General features: G+C 39.5%; 1 protein-coding gene across 1 annotated transcript in view; it reads right to left on the reverse strand.

The window, feature by feature from the left end:
• Nucleotides 1-19,729, reverse strand: part of HIVEP2 (HIVEP zinc finger 2) — a 203,285-nt gene that overhangs the window by 90,563 nt on the left and 92,993 nt on the right. Inside the window, exon 2 of the mRNA XM_023254458.2 lies at nucleotides 46-156. The gene's annotated coding sequence lies outside the window, so the exon portion shown is untranslated. The remainder of the gene's footprint in view (nucleotides 1-45; nucleotides 157-19,729) is intronic.

Below are 19,729 nucleotides of genomic sequence, written 5' to 3' on the forward strand. Positions count from 1 at the left end.
AAATTCTGAAATCAAACCATATAAAAAGAACTTGACTCCACTTACCCAGCAGCTGAATGTTACTGAATCGGTAAGAGTGTTCCAACCAAGTCAATTCACTTAATTTTTCAAGTCAATCTGATTACCATTGTCTTTTTAAAAATTCAAAGACTCCACCTAACGAGGAAAGGAGAACAAAAAGAAAAACAAATAATGTTTAAGCCAGAGTAGCATAGGATCAATACATTAAGAACACAGAAATCAGATCAAGATTATTGTTAAATCCTCTCCCAAGTTACTGTACTGCTTAAAAGTATAAAACAACAAAAGCATCTGCCAACTGAAATTTACCAGTTTTGGATAAAATGAATATTCAAGCATAGAGAAAACAATAAAATAACACCATAAATGTGAGAGCAGAGACTTTATTGTCAGTGCTGATTGACACACAGAAACAATGACTATATAACGCAAGTTAGGATATGTAAAATTAGATGGCAACCGATTGCTTTGGGATTTGGCTCATTGATTCTTATTAATTTACTGATGCAATTAAAATGCGTAGGCTGCTATTCCTTAAAACAGTTAAACTCCAGTTACACATAATCTCTATTGAGGAATATAAACTAATACCTAGATAGATCATTTGGAGAGAATGCACTGGCATGCATGAATTTCCAAATCATTCTTCGAAGGTTATACCTTGTCTCCCACAGAGAGTGTTTATTCTCCTAAAGACCCATAAACAGCTTATGGTTTATAAATAATATCATTTAATTCCATTTTCTTTACTGGTAGGCACACCTTTTCTGAAGCCCGAATATTAAACTACTATTTCAGTTCCAAGAGTAAGTTTGAGAGAAAGCAAGCTATATCTCAACTGATGAGAGCCTAAAATAAATGGGATGCTGGAAGGCTGAGCAGAAGAGTGAGATTACAAAATTGGACAGCGTCCAGCTACTCCCGAATCAAGTCTCCCCAAGATAGATTTAATATGTTTTAAAGTCCCAGAACATCAAATCCAACCATATCCACGTGAAAATTCAAAAACCTATTCCAAAGCCATAAGCACATGATTTTTTATTATGCAATGTGGAATTAGCTACATATTGCCACTCCACTAATCCCACCACACCTATTAGTGAAATTAATTTAGCTCATCTCAGTATTTAATAAAGGTTGATACAGATTTGCTATCCACTATTAGAAGATAGATGTTCAAAAATAAACCTAACCCAGAACAAACCAAAAACATTCCTAACAGTGGAGAAGACAAACAGCAATAATTATACATACTAAGTAGAAATCCACAGCAATCACTGGAAATACATTTTCACTTCCAAGACAATCCAATGTCTAGATTCTAGACTTACTGCTGTTCAAGAAATAATTATCTAGAAAATTGAGATGGATATGATCTCAAAAGACTTCTTCATTCACAGAGACAAACAGTCTTGATTATTATGCTAGGGTTCTTGCCATAAATATGACAAGATAAAAGTCAAACGGTTTGGTTATTTTAAATTATCCTGGATCAACAAATGTAAGCACCTAAAGGAGCTGCAAATGGTACAACACACACATTTCTCACACTTGAATATCTAGAGCTGTGAAAATATTTTTGTACTTTCTAGGCCTTTATGGAAGTTGCAAAGGCTGTTTCAAATAATGTTCAGAAGATGGCTTTATAGTGTCACCTCTGAATTCTTGCCATGATGGCTTTGGGCTAAGACACTGTTTAGCAACTTATAGCCTTATGTTAGTCATTTTCCAAGAAAGCGTGAGGGCACTTCCCCTCACGATGCAAAATGACTTGAAGATTCTTAGGAATCCTTTTCTCGCTGATTTGTCAACATGAGTGAAATTGACCTGTACCAAAGTTTAGATCTACCATCACCTTTCCGTGCTTGTTTATTTCTTAGCGTACTGTTTTCTTAACATGTAGTTCTTGCCCCATAAAGGGACTTAAATGACTTGAGCGTGGCCAGTCATTAAGCCAGTATCTCAAAAGGTCTTACATCTATAGTACAGCAAGTATGTTGTCGTTTTAATCTAACTATGCTTATTGGAGTGGTCTGTGATTTCAAATTACTTAGTAATATTTCAGTGTTGATATTACTAATGTATGGTACCTCATATCAAACCTCACAAGCAGTTAAGTACAAAATATATTAGTCATCTGTATGGATGATTCAGATGAATGACTGTTCCTAATTAGCACAGAAGATACAGATCTGTTGCCTGCATAACAGGTGAGCCTCATGTGTACAAACCACAATACAACATTCTTTAGAAATGTTGATTTCCTTAGAAATGAGCAATGACACCTAAGATACCACAATAAGTTCCCTACAATTTCTATACCACACAGTAGTGCAGAGCCTAAAATAATTTTATAATCTGATGAAAGCAGTTGAATCTAAACCTTCTTACCTTCAATTTGTTCTTATTGCCTGCCTCAACACATTAGGAAAAAGGAAAAAAAACAAAACAAAACACCTCAGTCTGTGGTATTTTGGCTTCATCAGAAAATCTAAATGCATCTGAAACTGTGTAGTACAGTCAGTTATGTAGTCTAAACAATTGAGTAATTTGTCATTAGCTAATAGTTGATCATGCTTGTTACCGATTGGTCTATATTTATATATAATAAATCAGATGTGGCCACAATGCTGAACCTAAGTGACTTTCTCTAGCTTAATGATTTATCCCATGTAGTATAGAGGAATCATGCTCTGTGAGTTGACCAGACCACTCCGAGAGTGCTTTCACCATCCATGCTGCTGCAACAATGGACGTAGTAAACGTGTCGTTTTAGTAGCACTTGGCACCCTGGAATAAGGTTGGGAACTTTGATGTCTTTATACCTCTGGACATATCCTTAATCCAGGTCCAGAGGAGGTCATCAAACACCCTCCTTCTATTGATGATGAGACTGAGACTCAGAAGGTCACAGTCATTTGCCCAAGGTCATGCAACTAGAAGGCAGATTTCCTGACTACTATTCCACTATTTTCCCTTTACATCATTGAGCTTCTCTGAGCACCAATGATACTAAAGATGCTTCCCAGTTTAGGATGAGAAGGAAATGCAGAAGGCCACGAGTGCAAAGTGAGTGGGAACAGGTCAGCAAATACCACAGGCTCCACACCACCCTCTGCATCACAGTTAGAAGTAACGTGCTTCTTTGTAAATCTAGTAAAAACCTGGCCATGGAGAATAAAGAAACAGAATAACTGAACTGTTAGAGACCCAAAACCTCTTGGCATATTTTGGCAGAGTTCCAAAATAACATTTGGGAAGCAGTGCCCTAACAGCCAGAGTTAGTACAGCTGCCCTACTTAGTCATTTATATTATTTTTCTTTAGAAATACATAATGACATGGAAGACATTTATAACAACAACAACAACAAAAAACAACAACAACCCTCTTAATCCCATCACCCAAACATAATTATTTTCATTTTTTAAAATTTTAATCTGGTATTTATTTGTCCCTATAAGCATATTTTCACATAGATGTTCTCATAACACACATATAACAACAATGCATTCTAACTTTTTTTCATTTATTATTTGATACACATGTTCTACATTTTCATGTAATTCATATAGTTTTCATTTTTAGTAGCCACATAATATTTCATAGTCAGCACACTTAGTCATTTCCTTAACCATTCCTATATGCAGGAACATTAAAGATGTTCTTGTTTATTTTTAACACTAGAGATACTACTCATCCTTAAAATAGTAACAGAAATAATATTATTAAATCAAAGAGTATGAGTATTTTTATGGACTTCACATTTATAGCCATGTTGATTCCAAGAGACTGAAATCACCTACAAAACTACCAACGATATCTGAACATTGCATTTCCACCAAACCTCATGTTTTTATATGACTAAATTTTCCGGTGGTTTATTTAATGTAAAATGGCACTTTCGGGTTGCCTTTTTATGTTAATGGTGACTGTAATCATTCTCTCATTTAAAAATAATTTCATTGTCTCTCATTTTTAATGTAAAAATTATCTCTATTCATATAATTTGACTACTTTTTGGTCCTATTTTTTCCTGTGAATTTAAATGACCCTTTAATATGATGCATATATTAACTTTTCTACAAACTGTTCTGTAAGTTTATTTATTTTTAGATCTTTAACCATTTAATATATCTGGCATGAATTTGGATCCACAGCAGGAAGTACATACTCAAATATTTTTGACAAACTCCAAGTTATCCACAGTACTATTTACCAAGCTTGCTATGTTATATTTTAACTCTGTATTGTCTCATAATGGATCCATGATGGGCTTCCCATTTTGTTACACTGATCTACATATTTAAATTGGAACCTTTGTTCAGACTGAGTACATATAATGTGAGTGACATTACCTTATGAACTTGCTGTTAATGTGTTGGGCGGTTTTAATTACTGTTGTTGTTTTACAGTCTATTTGAATCTACAGTAGGGCAAGATTTCTATTTTTGCTCTCTTTTTTTCAAATGCTCCTTGATATTTCCTTAAGTGCACACATATACTTGCAAAACTCTTACCCTTTTTTCCCTGATTATATTATTTGATTAAGTGTAATATTTGCCCTCCACATTCAGCCATACCCAAAAAAATCCCATTAAAAGTTTGAATAGAATTGTGTTGAATCATCTATATAGGCATCCTTTCAATATTTTGTTTTGCCATGTCAAAAACAGTGTATTATGGTGCATTTCTATGTTTATTACATTTTTCACATTCAATAATCATTTGCATTCTAAAAGACTCTTGGTTCTGTGTCTTTCCTCATTTCCATTTCACTTGCTTGGAAACACTGAATTCCTCAAGTCCAGCAACTGAATTGTGTCACCAGATCCTCTGAATAATATTCTTTACAAGTAGGCAAACGCTGATTAAACAGAAAAGTGTTGTAAGTTCTAGCTTAAATAAAACATCTTAATTGCCTCAACAAAGATGAGATTACACTGTGTATAAACGACACAACCACCCCAATCATATTCCAATCATATTATTTTCTTGGTATATCCACAAGACGCAGCCCTGAATTCATTTAAAACATAGCTGAAGGGCTGAGATACCTAGTATGTTCCTCTATCTCCGATCCCAATGTCTCTCATTTCTGCTGTGAACTAGGTTCAAAGGTAAAGCAAAACCAACAATGAACTGCACCTAACTTAAATTATATTAATCTTTTAAACTCAAATTTGACTAAGAATACTCTACATATTGTTGAACGTTTAATGATGTCCAAGTGTTATTCATCCTCTTTGATATACCAAACCTGGGGACTCTCAAGGAATCTTGTATTTTATAAAATGTATGAGTACCTGAAGAATTCTAGACACCATAGTGAAAAGGAAGGAAAGACAAATAGAAGAATGGGAGGGGAAACACCAGGAATATCTGTGCGAAGGTAGGCAAATAAGGACAGAAGCTATTTTCCATCCACACTGTGAACGTCATACTATGTGTCAGGTTGACTGAAAGCATGAGTGATGTGCTCCTCCAATTTCCTGAAGAAAGAAACACATAGAAAATGTGGCAAATATTTAATCTAAGCCTTGTTTCCTGAAAGACTGCAAGATGCCCACAAATTTTCTTTCCCAGAGTTCAAAATAGCAAGCTGAGTGGGTGTAAGCACTTCAAGTGTAAAAAGAAAAAAAAAAAAAAGGTAACTAAGGAAAAGGAAATCATATACTTTTTGCTCTTCAGTAGGAGAATTTTGAAAGAAGCCAGGTAAAGGGATTTTAATGATTTGGATCTAAAGTTGTCTTGAATCAGAATATAAATACAGTCTTAATACTCTGGTCACTTTTAAAGGTTGCAGTTTCTATAAAGAATAAATTTCCATCCTCATTGTTATTGTAAGAACAGACAGTTTCACCCTAATACAGCCAGATACTAAATGACCACAATACAACACTGACAAAAGGGAGAGTTGAAGGTTCCTGGGGTCTCTACCCCTCCCAGGAAGAGAAACCTTCCTCTACAATGCTTTTTTTTTTTTAATGTTTTATTATTTATTTTGAAAGAGAGAGAGAGAGAGGGAGAGAGAGAGACAATGAAAGCGGGGGAGGGGCAGAGAGAGAGGGAGACACAGAATCCAAAGCAGGCTTCAGGCCTCTAAGCTGTCAACACAGAGCTGATGTGGGGCTCGAACCCACAAACCCTGAGATCATGACCTGAGCCAAAGTCAGATGCTTAACCGACTCAGCCACCCAGGCGCCCCTCAACAATGCTTTTAAAATTTTAACATGCTTATGAGTCACCAGGGAAGTTTGTTAAAATGTGAATTCTGATTCTATTGGTCTGGATGGGGTCCAACTTTTGGGAGTTCTCTGGTGACGCTCATGTGCTGGTCTGAGGTCCACATTTTCAGAAGAGCGGTTCTAGTCTGTAATAACCGTTTACCAACAGCCACACAAAAGAAATAACAATCAATTAAGAACATTTACAAGGTGGAGTGCCTGGGTGGCTCAGTCGGTAAAGAGACCAACTCCTGGTTTCAGCTCAGGTCATGATCTTAGGGTTCGTGGGATCGAGCCCAACATCAGGCTCCACACTGATAGCATAGAGCCTACCTGAGATTCTCTCTCCCCCTCTCTCTCTGCCTCTCTCCCATGCTTGCTTGCATGCTCTCTCTCTTTCTCTTTCTCAAAATAAATAAACTTTAAAAAAATTAAAACTTAAAAAAAATAAAAGCACATTTGCAAGGTATCTACCATTGTTCTAGCTGTTTAAGAAATAACAAAGTACACAATAACAAAGCCCTGAGTCAACAATGAAAAATTATTTTGAAAAATTAAGTGCTGAATGTTAAAATGTGTGGTAATGATTCCAAGTATAACAGAAGTTGAGAACAGGAAGAGTTCTGTAGGGGTTAGAAGAGTGGCAAATGGCTTCCCAGATCAGGCTGGATTTGATCAAGCCCCAGGTTCAGGGTGGTGGTGACAGGGAGAGAGCAGGGGACCAGAAGAGGCAATGTTGGAAGGGACACTGAGAGTTCCAAAAAGAGAAAACTGCTTTGTAGTGCACCTGCTTTGTAGATGCAGCTATTATCATTTGAAATTTTAACCTGAATTCACTTCTAACTAGGTGAAGGGAACTTCTGACTTTGTTTAAAATTTGTAAGTTTGGGGCGCCTGGGTGGCTCAGTGGGTTGAGTGTCCAACCTTTAATTTCGGCTCAGGTCATTGCATCAGGGTCATGGGATCGAGCCTTGCACCTGGCTCCATGCTGAGTGTGAAGCCTGCTTAAGATTCTCTCTGTCTCTCTTTCTCTCCCTCTGCCCCCTCCCCCACTCACACTGTCTCTCTCTCTCTCTCTCTCTCTCTCTCTCTCTCTCAAAAAAAAAAATTTTTTTTGTAAGTTTGGGAATTAAAATGCTATTCCAGGGAATAAAGAAATGGGTACATGTGCCTTAATCTTATGCAAATTTTCTCCACTGGCAACAGCAACAGTATTATTAATGACATTTTAGGCTTAAGCCTGGTAGCACAAAATTACCATTTTTGTATATATATTTATGCATATGTATGCATATGTATGCTTTTGATTAACATATGTCTCTAATGATTAACAATTTTAAAAGCACTGGAATATAACTTTTCACTACAATAGAATTAAGAGACTTCTGTGATTTGGAGCACTGAATTTTACTTTTATTATAAAAATAAACACTTTTTTTCTTCTATAAAATACTTTTAGATGGCACATACCCACACACACCCTCAGCTCTGGCATTATTCTTCCCTTTCCTCCCACACTGGCTGACAATGGGAGAGAAAACACATCCAGAAACAGAATGAAATTATTAATGAATTATACTTTAGTTGGTTTTTAAATCTCCTTAGAAAGTGTTTTTCCTGTCAACCTACAATATGTTCGATATATTGTCCAGTGGATTTAACAGAAAAGAAAGAAAGAAAGAAAGAAAGAAACCAGAAGATTGCAAAGGTCACTATAAACTTGAAAACTCAATCTCTAAACTTTATTTACTGAAAAAGAAATTATAGGGAGAGGCGGTACCTATAACCTGCAGGAGGGAAGGGAAGTGTTTGAAGGAGAAACGGTACATTCTAGCATTCCCAGGACAGGTCAACAATCTTACTGACCTCCAGTTCCATCTTTGGAACTACCAACGTCACTTTATTGTAAGCAGTGAGAAATGACATATGGAATACTGGCAAATATTGCATTTCCTATTGATGTGAAATGCCATAACTCTGGTTTACCAGCACCCCTCTCCCTTACCGGTTCCTGCCTCCAAAACCTCCCTGTGTTTGCTGGAAGATGTAATTTAGGAATGGATTATGGCAAAAGTCTGCAATTTCAAAGTATCTAGACTTGAATGTTAAAGTGATGTTAAATGCATCACTATAGCTGTGCTAAATAAGGCTCTAGTATCAGGATGAACCAATGGACTTACCTATATGCCCACTCTAATACACACACACATACAAGCACTCTTTACCAACCAGAACAAGATATTACCACGAACACACTAAGTCATTATTCATGAATGCCTTGCAAAACACTAAACAGAATGCCAACACTCATGCCCTAAAAAGACCGTGAAGTTTGTCTTCTACAAACGTCTTCCTCTTTCTACTCTGAACGTTTTCAGGTGTCCTCCCCTAACTAGGTCATGGCATCATGCAGGCTGCATTCCCCAACTCCTGCAAAAAAGAGCTAATAATCGTTTTCATACTTGACTGCCAAAAATGTAATGTGTTCTCATTAGGGAAAACAACAAACCAACCAACCTTGCGACTTTGTAAAACTTCATATAAAGAAAAAAAAAATAAATAACGGTTGGGAAAGAGACGTATTTGGGGAATGGGTTTTACTAGAATAGAAGCAAGAAACCCCTTCTGTGGGAAATGCTGTTACTAACCCTATAAAGATACAGTGCACTAAACTAGAACAAGATATGGTCTGCTTTCAGTTTTCTGAGGCAGTTTCTATTTGAATTGAATTGGCCCTTCAGAAGACAGTTCATCAATGATAAATTCCTTCTCTCTCTCTCTCTCTCTCTCTCTCTCCCACCTGGATCTAGCCTTTTCATTAGTTTTAAGGCATAACGCCATTTTTACTTCTTTGGTATGTATCATTATAGTCTTCTGTGTTTATGTGTACACCTGCTTTTAGAATTAGCAACAGATACTACCAGAAGTCACAGGAGTTAAATTTACAACAGCACAGACCTCTAACTGCAAGCCTGGAACCATGGTGGGAAACAGGTTCAGTTAAGAAAGACTTCCTCAGCCAGAATTTACGTCCTCACTAACCAGGCTGCCAGGCCTAGATCAAATGAAGGTCGATGCAACGTCCCCAGAGGAAGCTGTTCAACTTGCCTGGTCGGTTCCCCTGAGCCCTGCCAAGGAGGCCCTGCAGTCTGACAGCCGACCTGGCAGAGCCGGTGTCTTCCCCAGGCCGAGAGTCCTCCACCCCCACCACCAACCAGGAGCACCAAAGCCAGCAAAGCAAAGCTGAGCAGCTGGAGGCAGCCACTTGTGGATGACACAAAGGCAGGCTCCCTCTGCCCTGGGAGTGACGGTGACTGTGACGGTGACGATGACGAGAGCTGTTGAAGTGTATACTGTGAGACAGGACATCCCTCCTGGCATTCTGGGTGAGTAAAGCCCAGGCCAGGGCAACAACAGCCTGGCCTGAGGACAGTCTGCTCCTCACATCAAAGCTGGAGGCCCCGGGAGGCTGGCCAGCAGCCAAAGACGCAAAGAGCAGCAGGGGAGTGTGTTGCCTTAGGACAATAGCAAACTGGGACGTGGTAGAAGTCTGTGAATTCCAAGCACTGGGGAGGTCTGCTCAGAGATTTCACCCTCTCCTGTCAGGGCTGTGATTTAATTTCCTTGAAAGAAAGAAGGAAGGAAAGAAAGAAAGAAAGAAAGAAAGAAAGAAAGAAAGAAAGAAAGAAAGAAAGGGAAAGAAGATACATTCCCAAACCTTCTGTCTCCAAAAGCAGACACCACAGTGCAAGTTAATGCACTCTGGTCCTTTTCAGCCTGCAGCCACTGTCTAAAACAATACAGCTAAGTGAGATGTGACATTCTCCCGTTCATCTTATTAGGGCATGAAGTCTAAGGGGTAATTAAGATCATTTAAATGCAAACATCACTGCTCCATTGCTAAGATCCTCCCAGATAGTTCCCATCAGTTCTGTTTAATTAGAGTGGAGACCCATGTTAATGATAACCTGACAGTTTTGTTTAGTTGACAGGACAAAGCATTATCGCCTCATTTTGGGCAACAAGAACTGAAGGTGAGAAGCATCAAACTCCCAGTCACAAAGATGACTCAGCTCTTGGACCTGAGAGGCTGTACCTGGAAAAGTTTACCACTTGCTCAACAGAAACGGAATGAATTCAAGGATCATCTTCTATCCTCACTTTGTGGTAGAGCTTTCTGCACCAAAACCTACAGGAAACCAACTTAGGAAAAAAAAAAAATCTGTGAGAGAGTAAAAGAAAAAGCAACCAATCATTCTCCCTTCCATGGTCTTAAAATGAGATTCCTAAAGCCCAGGATAAATGCTATCAATGTCCTGGAGCCCCATCAGGGAAGCAAGCATCAAAGGCAAACATGGCCACTGGAGTGACGGGCACCATCATGAGAATCCTCACTGCATAAATGCTCATTAGAACAGAGAGGACCTTGTGAGTTTTCCTTTCAGAGGAAATGAATATGAGTTGAGATCACTCAACTCTAATCCACCCTGTACCTCAGGGTTATCCTGTCAGCAGCACATGCCCCGATTAGGCAGCAGTTTGTCATGGCCCCACGTGTCATCCACAGTGGCATGCTGGGGGTGGAACAGCTTCCAGCTCCTTGCTAATCCAGTGTGGGGAAGGCCAAGGTACAGAGTTTTACTTGATTGCACAAAATGTAGAGCTAATTTCAGCTTCTGAATCATCATTCTGGCTGTTTCACCATCCTTAAACCATATCACAACCCTTTGAAAGTATCTTTTCTATTCAATTTTCACATATTTTCACATAAGCAAACACTCAAAGTAATCCTGGTAAGTTTCAAAAAGAGGAAACCATGACAAGGAAGAAAAGAAGAGTTTTACAAATATTTGCAATTTAAAATGGTCACCTTTGCCCTAGCGCCGTGGGTCAGGCCCTACATTTTCTCTTGTTATCTTCAAGCCCTTTATAAAAACCCTGGACAATTAACACTTAGCAGGACTTCAGTGCCTGAAGACACAAATCGATTTTGTTTTAGTCACACTTCTAAGAGAAGAGAAACATTAAATAATGGAAATAAAAAAGCTGCTAACTGATATAGGAAGAACCTTAGCTATTTCTGTAATAACTCCACTGGGATTTATGCTGGATATTATAAAAACAGGATGTTTTGTTTGTTGTTCCTGATAAAAGACTACCAAACCAGTATAAGACTACAAAATACATCAAAATTACAAATCTATGTGAAGTTTCTAGTGTTAAAAAAGCCACATGGAATTTTTATTCATGTATTTAAAATTTTTGCTCAATGTGGGATGACCTCTGGAAACATGCTTCTTGTTTTTATGAATGCCAAAAGGGAAACAGTTACATAATTCTGAAATGCTCCAGCATCCTCGTGCAGGGAACTTAACCTTAAATGTAAGACAGTCATAGATCAGTCTTCACTGCTAAGACTTATTTTTAAAGTTAACATGGATTTATACATAGTATCTGAGTGCCTGCTCCATTTAGTTAGAAGCTACTTCCCAACAAAATAAGGATTCCAATAATAAATTTTTTCTAATGTTGGGGCGCCTGGGTGGCTCAGCCGGTTAAGCATCCCGATTTCAGCTCAGGTCATGATCTTGCGGTCTGTGAGTTCGAGCGCCGCGTCAGGATCTGTGCTGACAGCTCGGAGCCAGGAGCCTGCCTCGGATTCTGTGTCTCTCCATCTCTTGGCCCCTCCCCTGCTCATGCTCTGTGTCTCTCTGCCTCTCAGTAATAAATAAATGTCAAAAAAAAAGTTTTGTTTAATTTTTTCTAATGTTCCTTCTGTGCAATGTGATGAAGTTACCAGTACCATTACCAAAGAATGAACTTAATATTAATGGCTTAGAGATCATTGTAAATGGGTATGACTGGCACACCCAGATATACAATCTTATCTGTGTGTAGCGGGGAGGGAGAGAAAGGTGGAGCAGGGGTTATCTCTATAAATGAAGTCATGATTTTTCACTACTTCCTACTTAAGTAAACAGAAGCCACATCATTCCCTTATCTTGACCCACATAGCCCCATTTGGGAATGTAGAATACCTGGGAGGAATGGTATATAGGACATAATTGCACCTAAATATTCTCCCAAGCAGATAGCTGAGTTCTGCTCTGTGCATTTAGATGCTTTTTGAAATAGCTGGGAAAGTCACTGGAAAAACCACTTGCTGTCGCAATTCCATGAATGAGTCTCCATTCAAACAAAGTCCAAGAACCAAGTGAACCATGAGTCTAGGAAGGAAATAGAAGCTACTTTTACCCTCTCAAGTCCCCGGGCCTACACCTAATCAACACAGCTGATGGTTTCACTTTTTATAAAACTATTAAAAATACCTTTTTAATATCTAACCACTTACAAACTTTTCTGCCTGGTGAAATAAAGATTTTGCTTCGTTTCTCAGTTATCTATAATTTACTATTTCTGCCATCTGTTGACATAGTCAACAATCTTTTTTGAAAAAAAGATTTTTATCTTTAAGTGATCTCTACCCCCCAACGTGGGGCTTGAACTTACAATGCCGAGATCAAGAGTTGCATGCTCTACCTACTGGGTCAGCCAGATGCCCCTCAACAATCATTTACTATCAGAAGGTACACATATGTGTTTTCTGACCTCAGTGAATACCTGATTTACACACAGGATGAAAAGTGCTGTAGCTTAAATTACAATAGGGCCCCAGCAAGGGGTGAGTGTCAAGAAAGGGCTGAGGGTGGATATATACTTGAAATGGATCTGGAGTAATCAGCAGAAGCTTGCCAACCTAGACAAGGAGAAAAACAAGTTTGAGAGGAAACAGAGCATATTCAGTTTTAGAACAAACTAGATTTGAGATGCCCTTAGAAACATTTAAGTAGAAATTGTCCAAGCAGACACATAGATATAGAAGCCACAGGATACCTGGGCTGAAAACCCAGTCTGGAAGGCCATTAGAAGTATCAGCATTTAGAGTGATACTTAAAACAACAGGCACACGGTTTGGGAAGCTGCCGAGAGAAGAGGCCCATGGCTGCACTTTGGGAAAAGCCACAAAGACAGGGAATGTGAGAAGGGGCTGGGAACAGGGTAACAGGGTAGGGTAACAGGTCACAGTGTCACAAGGCCAAGCAGAGAAAACATTAAATGATAAACATAGTCAAGTACAAATCAACAATAGATCCAATAAGACTAAAGGTTTCACTGAATTTCAGAATTAAGAGGTCACTGATATTCCTTTCTAAAGCAGGTGGCCAAAACTGTGATGCACTTGAGATAGGCAATGTAGAAGCTAGAAAGCCATTAGGATTATTGGTTCTAGTTTGTTTACTATAAAAATGTAAAATATGTGAGCATGTTTAATTTTCCAAGTTGAGAGACCTTTAATAGCTATGGCCCTGGGGGGGGGAAAGGGTATCCATCCTAACAATATTTGACTGGATTAAATGTTGGCCACAGTGGAGAGACATAATTAAGACTTCACTGAGTTAAAGTAAAATTTCAGGGCTAGTGGCTGGCTCAGTTGGTTAAGCGTCCGACTTCAGCTCAGGTCATGCTCTTAAGGTCGTGAATTCAAGCCCCACATGGGGCTCTGTGCTGACAGCTCAGAGCCTGGAACCTGCTTTGGGTTCTGCGTCTCCCTCTCTCTCTCTCTGCCCCTCTCCCGCTCATGCTCTGTCTCTCTTTCCTTTTTAAAAAAGGAAAATTTCAGGGGCGCCTGGGTGGCGCAGTCGGTTAAGCGACCGACTTCAGCCAGGTCACGATCTCGCGGTCCGGGAGTTCGAGCCCCGCGTCGGGCTCTGGGCTGATGGCTCAGAGCCTGGAGCCTGTTTCCGATTCTGTGTCTCCCTCTCTCTCTACCCCTCCCCCGTTCATGCTCTGTCTCTCTCTGTCCCCAAAATAAATAAACGTTGAAAAAAAAAAAAAAAGGAAAATTTCAGATTCTCAACAATTAACTAACTACTGATGCTGCTTTATTGATTTGGGGAGACAAAGAACAACCAGTAAAACCATACAACACTGGAGAAATCCTAAAACTTCTACAAGGCAAAGGTAGATTTTGATCGTAGAATTTGCCAGCTGAACAAAATTGTATAGATCATCCATTTCAATCTCTTATTTGAAAGCAAATTTTAAAGCAATGCCATAAGAACTTCCAGTGGCAAATATCAAAACCGAATTTAAATTCTGCAAGATTAAAGAAATTGCTCAACACAAAGAAGAGAAACAAACTAGCCTGTTTCAGAAACTTTTAAACGTTTGATTCAGCCATCTTGATAGGAGGCAATTCCTAAGCCTGGTAATTACACGTTATTAGTGAGTGTACTAAGAAAATTCCTGAAGAGGTACCCTAAAGATTCCACTGACCTCTCACACACTTAGCACCTAGTAACTAACTCCTTCTGCTCAGGCTGATATCATGTGCCACAGTGGCTTTCACCCCTTGTCTCCTAATAAGGAAATACCTGTATTGAAAAGAGTAAACAAGAAATTATACCGAGTAAAAAAATGGAGTTTTACAGTGTAATGGTTTGTGTTGTAGGGTTATAACTGAAAACCCAGTTTTATTTTTGTGGTGAAAAATTGAAGGAAAAGTGCTGCTTTAGAACTTAAAAAAAAAAAAAAAGATTTATCAAATTGGTTTCTGGAGAATATAAAAATGAGAGGTTCTTTCGTACTCTTTTTTAAGTTTTCCAACTCCCTTTGTCTTTATGTTTTAAGTAAGGGGGAAAAAAATCACCCAGAGGAAGTATCTTTATCAGGCCTGAAATAAGTAAGGTCTGGTAATAGGATCTGACTCCCGGCCAAGAGCGGGTCCACCTGCCCTCAGTCTGGCAAGACTTAGGATTGTGGCTCTCATATTTAGACACACACATCTACACCAAGCATTATCTCATTTCTTTATGGATGTAGCAGAGAGCTGGCAGCCTAGACTCTGTTTAGACTGCTCTGATTTCCATAAAAAGGAAGCTTAAAAGTTTGAGCTTACTACTGAAAACACGAAGAAAATGAACGACCTAGAAATAGTAATGGAGTCTGAAACAATCATCACACAGAATGATAAAAATAATCAACATTTACTGAATCCTTGTGTTCTGGCAAAGTGCTCCGTGATTTATGTGTATCTTCTCATTAAATCCTTTATGAGGCAGGCACTAACATTACCTCCCTTACAGAGGACTTAAGGCCTCAAGTTTAAGGAACTTATCCATTACCTCACACCAAGGACTGAAAATGCTTTTTTTCAATCCAGTGAGTCTGACTCAACACCAATGCTTTTGAAAACATATACAGAGTAGCAATATAAAAAGATGCTTGCTTTGAAGAAATCCAAGCTACCCAGCAATTATTTGCCCTCAATTTTCAGCTCCACTCATGATTTCAACCTGGCAAATGAACTACCAATGCCAATCCAAAGGAAGTGTAATATATTGAACAATTCCTATTACTCACTATCTATACTGGTATGACTGAGCCACATGGAATAGCTTCAGCTGAGCCAAACAGGTCTGTCTACAGCAATGATAGAGCACTTTCACACTTAGAATGAAGGTCGCGGCTCTAAATTGGGCAACAAAATAAAAGCCTTTCTTCTACAACTCAAAGAGTATTCTTTTACCCAGATCGTTGTCCTAATTTACTTTGGCACTGAGAAGTGTTTATTACTATAAAGTAAGGCCAAAATTTATGGGTTCGGAGGACTTTATATGCCTATGTTCCACTAGATTAATTTTGGAGGGCATGCCATGTTCTCCTTCTCCAGAAAATGCATTTCTTTGTTCTTAAACAAAAGCCGCAAATTTCCAAAAAAGAAACAAAACTTCACTACATGATATTCTTTTAAGTTGTGTTTTCACTTCGTTATTGGGAAATGTCTTTATTTAATTTTTCTATTAAAAAATACGCTTTTCTTATAAAATGTTCACGATGAACTCTTTTTCTTCCCATCATGTATTCAATTATTCATTCAACAAACAATAATTGGGTACTCCCAAAGCTGTGGTTTTTGTCGTCATAGAACTTAGGGGCTAGGGAAGGACAGACATTGAAAACAGACTGCTACTGTGTAGATCCTGTAACAAAAGACAAGCCATGTAATCATGGCATCCATGGAATCGTATTTGAGAAAGGCAACTCTCTTCTAAGCGTACACAATTTCAAATACGGAAGGTAAGCATCCCTCCTGTCATGATCTCAAGCCTCAAATATACAGGTGGTTAAAACAGACACATGTTAAATCCACCACTAACTATACTTTCTCTCAAAACTGGTAAATGTCCCAAAGCATCCAGAATCCAATTTGGAAATTATCAGTACAGGTGATCTAGAAACTTCCCAAAAGAAGTCGCTGGCCACCATTCTCTTATTCTAGCTTACACGGATTTATCACTGAGTCTAACATACCAATCTGTGCGATTTGACAAGTGTAGAGAGAAGGGGGGGGGGGTTGGGGAACTAGATAGGATTTGTCAGAATTGGAAGACTCTTTCAAGTCTTGGAGTAGCAGCCTTTTCCATTGGACCTTTCTAGTCTAAAGTGATAAACATCTCAATCTTTGACAAACTTGAGGTAAGAATTTATTTGATGTAGAAACAAAAAGCAAGGTTTTTCTTCTTGTCTTTTAATTAATCTAAACTTCCCTTAGTTTAATTGCATACTTGTACAACATGTATCTTTTTTTTTTTACTCTTTCTAGAACCTGCTAAGATTCCAGTTGTTTTGTTACGATTTCCTTCAGTTAGTGTCTTAGTTCATAGATTAAGGTGTTTGTCTTTTCCTCTTTTGGCAGACTCTGGCAGACTAAATCCATTTGGCAAAGATTATATACAACAGCATGTCCAAATGGAATCCCAGTAGACTGCCAGATGTCTATTTTTCCCACATCAGAGAAGCAAACCTTGTCTGCCCAGCTTGTATGCCCTACAAGTCTGGGACTTAGGGTGGGAAGTCCCAGTGGAAGGGGGAGTCTAAGCTGCCTCCTTGAGAGTCTCCTTGTGACTTTGGTGAAGAACTCACTTGGAATAGGCACAAGCTGGACAATTAAACTTCATCTTCTAGCCGGCCAAAATGGCTCCTTCTTAAGTCACGTTCCAAAAGTTCACTTTTATGCTTACTGCTTGAAATTTGGAATGCAGCCCTCTAGAACCAGTGTCACAGATAGCAACTGGCATCCAAGGCTAGCCTAAGGCTGGGATGTAATAAGAGTACTACAGAACCTGTATCGCCTTATATATCATGGCTTTTATTAGAAAAAGTCACACTGAGGACTTGAATCAATAAGATATGAAACTACTCCTCACTTTTTCCTACATGGGCCATAAAATTCTAGGTAAAACCCTGAGATGTAAATAATAATATAAGAACAGCAAGACATATTATTCAGGGGCACAGTGATGGGTCAGGGGCATCAGCAGGGAGAATCTCAGTGGCAGTCGGCTTTTGCAAAGGCAGCAATGGTGGTCCAGTTACTGGTAGCAACTGAGGTGAGAGCAGAGCGGAAGATAAGAGATGGCCCTGAGAATAGGTGAGTCAGACACAGGCTGTGTGGTGAAAAGGAAGTGTCCTAAAGCTGAGGGCAAGAGGAACAGAAAGGGAATTCCTGCCACAAGCCAGCAGGGGAAATCCCCTGGTCTGGGCTGTTTTTCACTGTATCAAAATTCGTCATTTGGTGATTTAGGATTAGGAAAATTCGTCATTTGGTGATTTAGCCCTCCCAATCCTTACTTTCCTTCTCTGGCTTCTAAAAGTCAAGCTTTATGTTGTAAATGAGAATGCTCCTCAGATTTACTGCTGGTCTACAGAGGTTCTCAACCAGGGTGATTCTGTCCCCCAAGAGACACTGGCCAATGCCTGCGGCTATTTCTGGTTATCAAATCCGGGGAGGGATGCTATGATCACCTGGTGGGTAGAGACCACCTGATGCTGGTTAATATCCTACGATGCACAGGGCAGCCCCCCACAACAAAGAATCAACCACCCCTAAATCTCAATAGACCAAGTTGAGAAACCCTCTAAGTCTATAACTGTGCTACAGTAAACTTTGTTATTTGTTTTTGTGCTCATGATGTGTCTAAGCACATGATTATAGCCCCCAAATCCCACAGATCACTCTATCACTCAAACTCCATTGTGCAAATCAGGGTCACCTACAAGAAATTCTATAAACGATCAACATCATTCTTCAGAATTAACAGAGGATGACATTTGATTTTTAACTGAAAAAATGAAATCAAGAGAGCCACACGTGGAGAGCCTTGCAGTAAGGGTATGTATGGCATAAACTTGGTATCACCGGGACCGAACTGCAGCTTTCTAGAACAGGGTGCTGTCCAGGCTCCTACTGAATGTAAACCCTGCCATTGATGCCACATCCTGCTTCTTAAGCATTTCCAGAAACAGCCGCTGGATTCCTCACTGAGCATCCAGTCACAACCCAGGAGTGTCAGCTAGCTCCAGAGATGCCTATGACACACACCAGTGTTAAAGCAATCACCTCCCCCAGGAAAGCCTTTACTGGGCTGGATGTGTGACAAAGAGCAAAAGCAGGCTCACTAAACAGGGCGCAAGTAGTTCCATGACCAGGACAAGGGACATAACCTCTCTCTGGTCCTCTCTTTCTTCAACTGAACAGAGAAAGAGTTTGACTTAGTCATCTCCAGCCTCCCTTTCGATCCCCACTGCCATGATCGTTTTCTTCCTAGATGGTAACGAGAAGGGGGCTGCTCCAAAGAAAGTTGGCAAAAGAGTTACCTTGTGAAGCCCTCTACAGTGAGGGCTCCCACCGTGGGGTGTCTGTGAACACAGCAGACCCAGGCAGTGAGCGGTCCCACAAGAGAAGCCTTTTTGAACAAAAGCGAAAATGGTCCCAAGCCTGACAGAGCAAGTCTCCGTTTGGCTCCAGGCTGTATCAGAAGTGATGACTGCAAGAAATCAGGGAACAATCTCCATGCGTGCGCAGCAGGGAAAGGACTAATCATTACACACTGGCCTCGTCAGCCACGACCTCCTGCACAGACAGCCATCACCTCCCGAGCACCGTCTTCTCATTAGGAAGGACAGAGCATGAGTACAGTGTGTTTTTAACTGTGTCTTTGTAATAAAAATCGCAGACAAGAGCAAAATGGGAAGGCAGCAACAACACCAATTTGAGGAGCCTTTACATGTAAGGGACAAATACTTTACGTATTTAGAACCAATGGGTAGAGACCCAAATTAATTCTAGTTCTAGGGAGCTGCTCTGCAGGACTGAATGGTCTGCTGAGACAGGTTTCATTCACTAAGAACGGACACGGTTTTCGTGAGTGTCCTCCCCGCTCCGCCCCCTGAGATTTCTATGCCATGCTTCTGTTCACATGCTTAGTGTGGCTATTTAAAAGTAACAGTGTCAAAGACATACTCAGGCCCTACCAAGTGTGAAAAGTACAAGATGATATTTCTTGTCCTCAAGATTTTAAAAATCTGAATATGAAAATGCATTAAAAATATGCCACTGTGGGGGCCTACGTAAGGAGA

Source organism: Felis catus, chromosome B2 (assembly GCF_018350175.1).
Source record: "Felis catus isolate Fca126 chromosome B2, F.catus_Fca126_mat1.0, whole genome shotgun sequence".
Lineage (NCBI taxonomy): Eukaryota > Metazoa > Chordata > Mammalia > Carnivora > Felidae > Felis > Felis catus.